Source organism: Pelobates fuscus, chromosome 7 (assembly GCF_036172605.1).
Source record: "Pelobates fuscus isolate aPelFus1 chromosome 7, aPelFus1.pri, whole genome shotgun sequence".
NCBI classification, from domain to species: Eukaryota; Metazoa; Chordata; class Amphibia; order Anura; family Pelobatidae; genus Pelobates; species Pelobates fuscus.
The window spans coordinates 101,498,424-101,504,458 of record NC_086323.1 but is presented as its reverse complement, the minus strand read 5'-3'; positions in this window follow the sequence as shown (position 1 = coordinate 101,504,458).

Here is a 6,035-nt window from a genome sequence, read left to right as displayed (position 1 = left end):
GGCCGCCGACATAGAGGGCTACTCTGACTCCTCCGAAGAGCTCCTGCAAAGCAGAGGGGCGGCGGACCTAATACCCCCGCTGCAATCATACCCGGTCCCACGGAACCCGGGCCCGACGCCAGTAACAGCAGCCACACTGAAGGAGATGTTGAATGACCTCCAGAAAACACTGCAGGCAGATGTGGCTGCACTCCGGGCCGACCTCACAGGCATGGTTGGGCGCCTGACAACGCTGGAGATAAAGTCAGACCGTCACACACAGAAAATAGAGGCCCTGGAATCTGAGGTACAAGCTATGAAATTACAACACGCGACCCTGGCGCAACGCTTCGCACAGACAGAAGACGCCAGACGCCGCGCTAACCTGAAGGTGCGCGGGCTGGCGGAAGAGATCCCGAACGCGGAGCTACCACACCTCCTGAGAAGGCTGGTGGGGTCTCTCCTGCAACCTAAACAGGCGAAGAACATCACCTTTGAAGGCGTATTCCGGGTGCCGAAGCATAGAGGGGCACCCGCGTCGGCCACCGGAGACGTGGTGGCGCGCTTCTCCAACCTCAGAGATAAAATAGCGGTACAGACCACGTTGAGAGGGGCCATGCCACTCCTCTTTGAAAATATGCAGCTCACCTTCTATGCCGACCTCACGGGAGACACCATGCAGTGGAGGAGATCCCTGCAGCCCCTCACGGCACAGCTCAGAGCCAAAGAGATCAGCTACAGATGGAGGTCACCTCGGATGTTACTATTCCAACATGGAGGCATCACTCACACAATCCAGGGCATCCACCAAGCAGCTGACGTAATGGAGACCCTGGGCCTCTCAGGGGACATTTTGCCGCGACCTACACAGGGAGAGCCCGTGGCGCCGCAGAGGGACCCGGTGAAGCACAAAGGCACTAGCCACCACCTGATGTGAAGCGCGCACACACCTTGAACAAGGGGAAGCCCACTACCACCAGCGTGGCCCCCCATGGTGCAGCTGCTGCCGTATAGAGAACTAACGCCCATTACATGTTGTATTATTCTCTCGTATGTTTTCTCCCTCTCTCCCCTTTTACTGTGTGTACACTAGAGCTTAGGCTCTCACCGACCACAGAGGCCGACAATACTTACCTAACACCCTCGCAGACCGGTCGAGACTTACATATAGCGCACTCTCACACAGCCAGTAGGCAGGCAGAGTATACTCACAGCGAGAATTGCTCCCTCACCGACACATACCACATGAGCCGCGGACCACAACTAGATCTGAGCACATATACCAGACCGTAGCGATTTCTCTTATACACAAAACCCCCAACTCACCAGTTTACCAGTTGTATTATACCTAGTTGGAAGGACTAATGCCAGACTATGCTTGTTTCTTATACAATGTTTGTACCGCAATAATATGCCCTTCTCGGACTCACGAGTAAGGGGAATAAATAATATAAAAAAAAAAAAAAAAAAGAAACTGAACCTGATGGTGTCCAGAGATTACTGGCAACATAACCACTAGACTGAGCTTCCTTCTATACTGGCACCATCCCTTAAGCCATTTTAAGTATGCCTATTGAAATGGCTAGACAGAAGTTCTGTATGATGGAAAAGGGCATCTTCTTATTCAGTGAGATCTCCTTTCTCATAATGGAGATCTTTAGATAATCCGTGAAACTACATAATCTACCATAGACCCCCATTTTATACTTCTGGACAGAGAACAAAAGTGATGACCATCGGAAAATATCTCTCTCCTCCCTTTCTTCCTTCATGTGTTACCATCCATCAGATGTTACCTAGGACAGGTCTTTAAGCAATTTGTGATGACTGACATTTTGAATACCCCACAGCAATGCACGCTGGGAAAAAGTAGATGAGAGAAATAATTTTTATTTTTTTTATTTTTTTTTGTTATTCCTCAAACAACCTGTTTTAGGGCATTACATCCACATGGCAAAAATAGCCATGTTTTGATTAGAGCAGGTTATGGGAATTTGTACAACTTACAAAACAAACAAAAGCTATTAAGCCTCAATATTGCCATTTAAACTGTGTTCACTAAAATTAGTGTTTAATATACCTTCGTCCAAAAGAAAAAATTGAGTTTGTCCATAAGCTTGGAAATATAAAACTATATTGTAAAATACACTACAACCTGGTAAATTTCATGGCAAACAAACTTGTTGCATTTTTATTAAGGGAGTGTTTTTTTCCCCTTACATAAACTCAATGTTAGCTAAGCAATGTATGATGCATACCTCCACCCTCTCCCCATGGTATATAACTGCAGCCAGCTATATTCCAAATGTTCATATGGCCTTGTTGCGATTTGTTAGCGCCCTCTGTTTGTATGTTTAACAAATTCAAATAGTTTAGGCGGGAGGGGAGGAAGAAGGATTTTTATACATTTTATCTCAAGTTAATTTTATCAATTTTGTTGAAGTCAGGTAAGTTAGGACTTCCATATTGTTTTATTTATAGAGCAGCCCCCTTCCTATGCTTCTAGATGGGGACTTGAAAAGGAACAGCAGCTGGTCCTGGTCTCCATTATTTTTTAATACAGCCCCACATTAATACGTAGGAGATTTGGGGCCGGTTGTAGATGCCTTTCCCTTGTACTATTAAAGGCCCTATTGTATTGTGCCATGATTTGGGATCTTTAGGGACTGGGCAACCACAGGTGCTTGATTGCTTTCTCATCTAATTGCCAACTGCAGCAATGAAGAAGAGTTTTAAAGGGGTGAGACCAAAAAGTCTCCCTATATTCTCATTACTGTAATCCTAATTCCACTACTCAAGAAATAAAGGGAGCGAGGGGGGATGGAAATCAGTGGACTTTTAAGGGTTTGTAGGCGACCCTGTTCTCCTGAATTAACCCTTGTATGGAGTTTCTACTCAATCTATATCTTGATATGTCTATGTGACACACACATTCCAGTAAGCTACTTGACAGCCCAGGGATGCAGCCCATCACATGAAGGAATAAAAAAATAGATTCAATTTAAAAGTATGTCCTTAGTGGAACCTTTTAAAAAGAAAGCTTACATGGACCGTCTTTTGCCATAACTACTTTAGTAAGATGAAGTTAAGGTGCTTAGCATGTCCCCTTTAATTAAACTAAATGCTAAGATTCCGGTATCAAGTCCTTTCTATGTGTATTAGCTGAATTATATTTGGCTACTGTTATTAATAACCACAACACATTTCAGAGGTCGCAATGACCAAGCAGTTTCCTCCCCTCCCCCCATTTTGAATACAACCCTTTCTTTTCCTTTTAATTTCTGACTTTGTTTGGAGTGAATTTTATTTATTGATTAACAAACCAGAAAATGTATCATGACATACTCTCAATCTACTGCTGCTACTCCAGAAATGTCTCTAACATTAACAATATAGCACCACCAACTGGAGGAGCATGCACACTGCAGAAGTCAGGCAGATTTAATGCACTTGGAGAAGGAAGCATTCTACCAGTGGTTCCTAAACATTTTAGGTCCAAGGCACCCTTAATATTTCAATATTTTTCCAAGGCACCCCAAGTCAAAATGTCCAGTTCTCCAAATAGCTCTCAGATCCATGCAGTGTAGAGAAAACACCACTGTGTTAAAGTTCTGACCTGACGCACATGTGGTCCTATACCCAAAATAGTTCCAGGGCGTTTGGTGCTCTTGCCGGTCAACTTTCGTGAGCTCCTGCATCCGCAATATGTGGTGCTCCACCTGGCTCTCAGGTAGCATTAGTTCCCTTTAGTCTCCGGCACCTTCCCTCCAAAAAGCACTCTCCTGGTGGGTTGCAAAGTGGTTCAAAATCCAGGACAAAGTTGTCCTGGAACCGCACGGTCACCTCATGCCAAAAAGCGTTCCATAACAATCGCGGCTAAGTACTGCTGAGGTGACCGGGAACCCCATGTCCTCATCCTGAAATTAGTTCCAGAGCGTTCGTGGCAAAGTATCGCTGAGGACAATTCGTGATTTGGTTCATGCGAACGGCCGTCAGAGAGCTAGCGTTCGGTTCCATTCGAATGAAGGGTAAGTGCTGAACCAGGGGCACCCAGGGAAAGCTGCTAATGGCAACTGGGCAGGGTAACTCCCAGACAGCGTCTTAGATCTGGACCATAGTCTGTGGGTGTAATATATTCATAATCACCTTGCGACATCTATAGTGATTGCCTTGCCAACAAGTGCAGTAGTGCCGTTCAGCGGCCATGCATCAATATGTCTGACCCCTGCAGCATGTTGATGGACACCGGCCACTGCGGATCTACACCAATTTGTATCCCGACGTCTGCCAACGGCATGGACGATGTAAATGTGTGCGTTACATCACACAAAGGACGCACATGCACGCTCTGGGGGTCAAAGACCGGTTATAGCCAATCGGATCCACAAGAGGGGTATAAACTCATCTATTTCTTCAGCTCATTGCCCTGTAGTGGTTTCCCTTAGTGGTTGTTTGAGAGTGCGTTCCTGACAGTTTGTTTCTGGTTATTGACTTTGGCTTTGTTTTGACTTCCCTGTATTCTTGTATCCTTGACTTTTGGCTTTCCCTCATTGTTGTGTCTCCTTCTGTGTCCCTGACCTTGGCAAGTATTCTGACTATTCTCTGGTACGTTAAGTCCGGCCATTCTAAGGCCCGGTAAGACGTTACCTTTTAGTCCTAGGTGTGATATAATTCTACGTGCTGGATCATCCTGATAGTGGGCAGGGACCCTGGAACGCTTACACCCCAGTTGCGGAAGCTTGACTGGGGTCTCTCAGGAGCTCTTCCACCTGACCAGGCTGCAGCTCTCCTTCTAGGCAGGTATTGTCCCCTCTACTTATTCCACTGCATCCCTTCTTCCAGGCACGTATTGTCCCTGTCACAAACGCACCCTACTTCAAGAATGTATGTGACGTATTTGTAGTGGTGAAAGGGTTAAAGTTCACTATTTATCTGCACTAGATCAGAAATAATGATAAAATCCCGCTGAACACCACCCACACTTAACCATAATAATATAAATATTATTATTTTAACGCTGCCACCACCAAGACAATTTATAAATGGGGTGCCTTGGTCCCCCAGGTAAATCAATCATAAAAACCCACCAAATACAACTTAGCACAATATTTAAGCAATTGCAAAACACTAATTAGTCTCTTCAGGTTACGTGATTCTTAACCAGACAAAGGTAGAACTTAATAAATGAATATGTATTATGAGCAAAAAATAGTCACGGTGCATACAAAAATATAGATGACAATGAAATCATTTACACCAACAACTGATAAAACCAAAAGGGATAAAATAACAGAAGTCCTAATCACTTACTCAGGTTTTCAAAGTAAAACTTCAGCCCCGGGGGTCTCTGGCAAGGAAGATGCTGACTCACTCAAAATTAGATTTTGGCCCCAAGCAAGTACAAACACATTTCAGTATCCTTGGACATACACCCTGTGGATTACCAAGCCTGGCCCAAAAGGTGGAGACCATAAGTGACCACCCCCTTGTGTTCCAGACCAACATCAATCCAAATAGAAACATTTTCTTAAATCTCCTCATTTATACTTGCCACAGAAATAATAATTGCATCTATGAATGTGTTACCATTTTTCCATGCCATTCCATAGATACGTCACACTTCTTACTTGTCATCCAATATAGCCAGTGGCGTACGTACCGCGGTCGCAGCTGCGACCGGGCCCGGCACTCCAGGGGGCCCGGCCGCCCTGCGGCCATCCCGCGACCGGGTAGCAGCTGCCACGCTGTGCGGCCCCGGCCCGTGCGGCAAACCGCCGGGGCCGCATGTCAAGGGGTCCATCGGGTGGCCCATGCTGTCAGGGCCACCCGATGGACATGGATTGTAAGGGGGCCCGGTCTGCGCTGGGCGCTTTAAGAGCGCGACCGGGCCCCCTGTGATGACATCACACGCTGGGAGGAAGTGACCGCACGTCACTCCTCCCAGCATACTGACAGCCCGCGCGGGAGGAAACTGAAAGGAGGAGGGAGTCAGAGTGGGAACTCTGACTCCCATCAGGCTGAGCCACCACTGGACCCACACATGGTAGGAAACATTT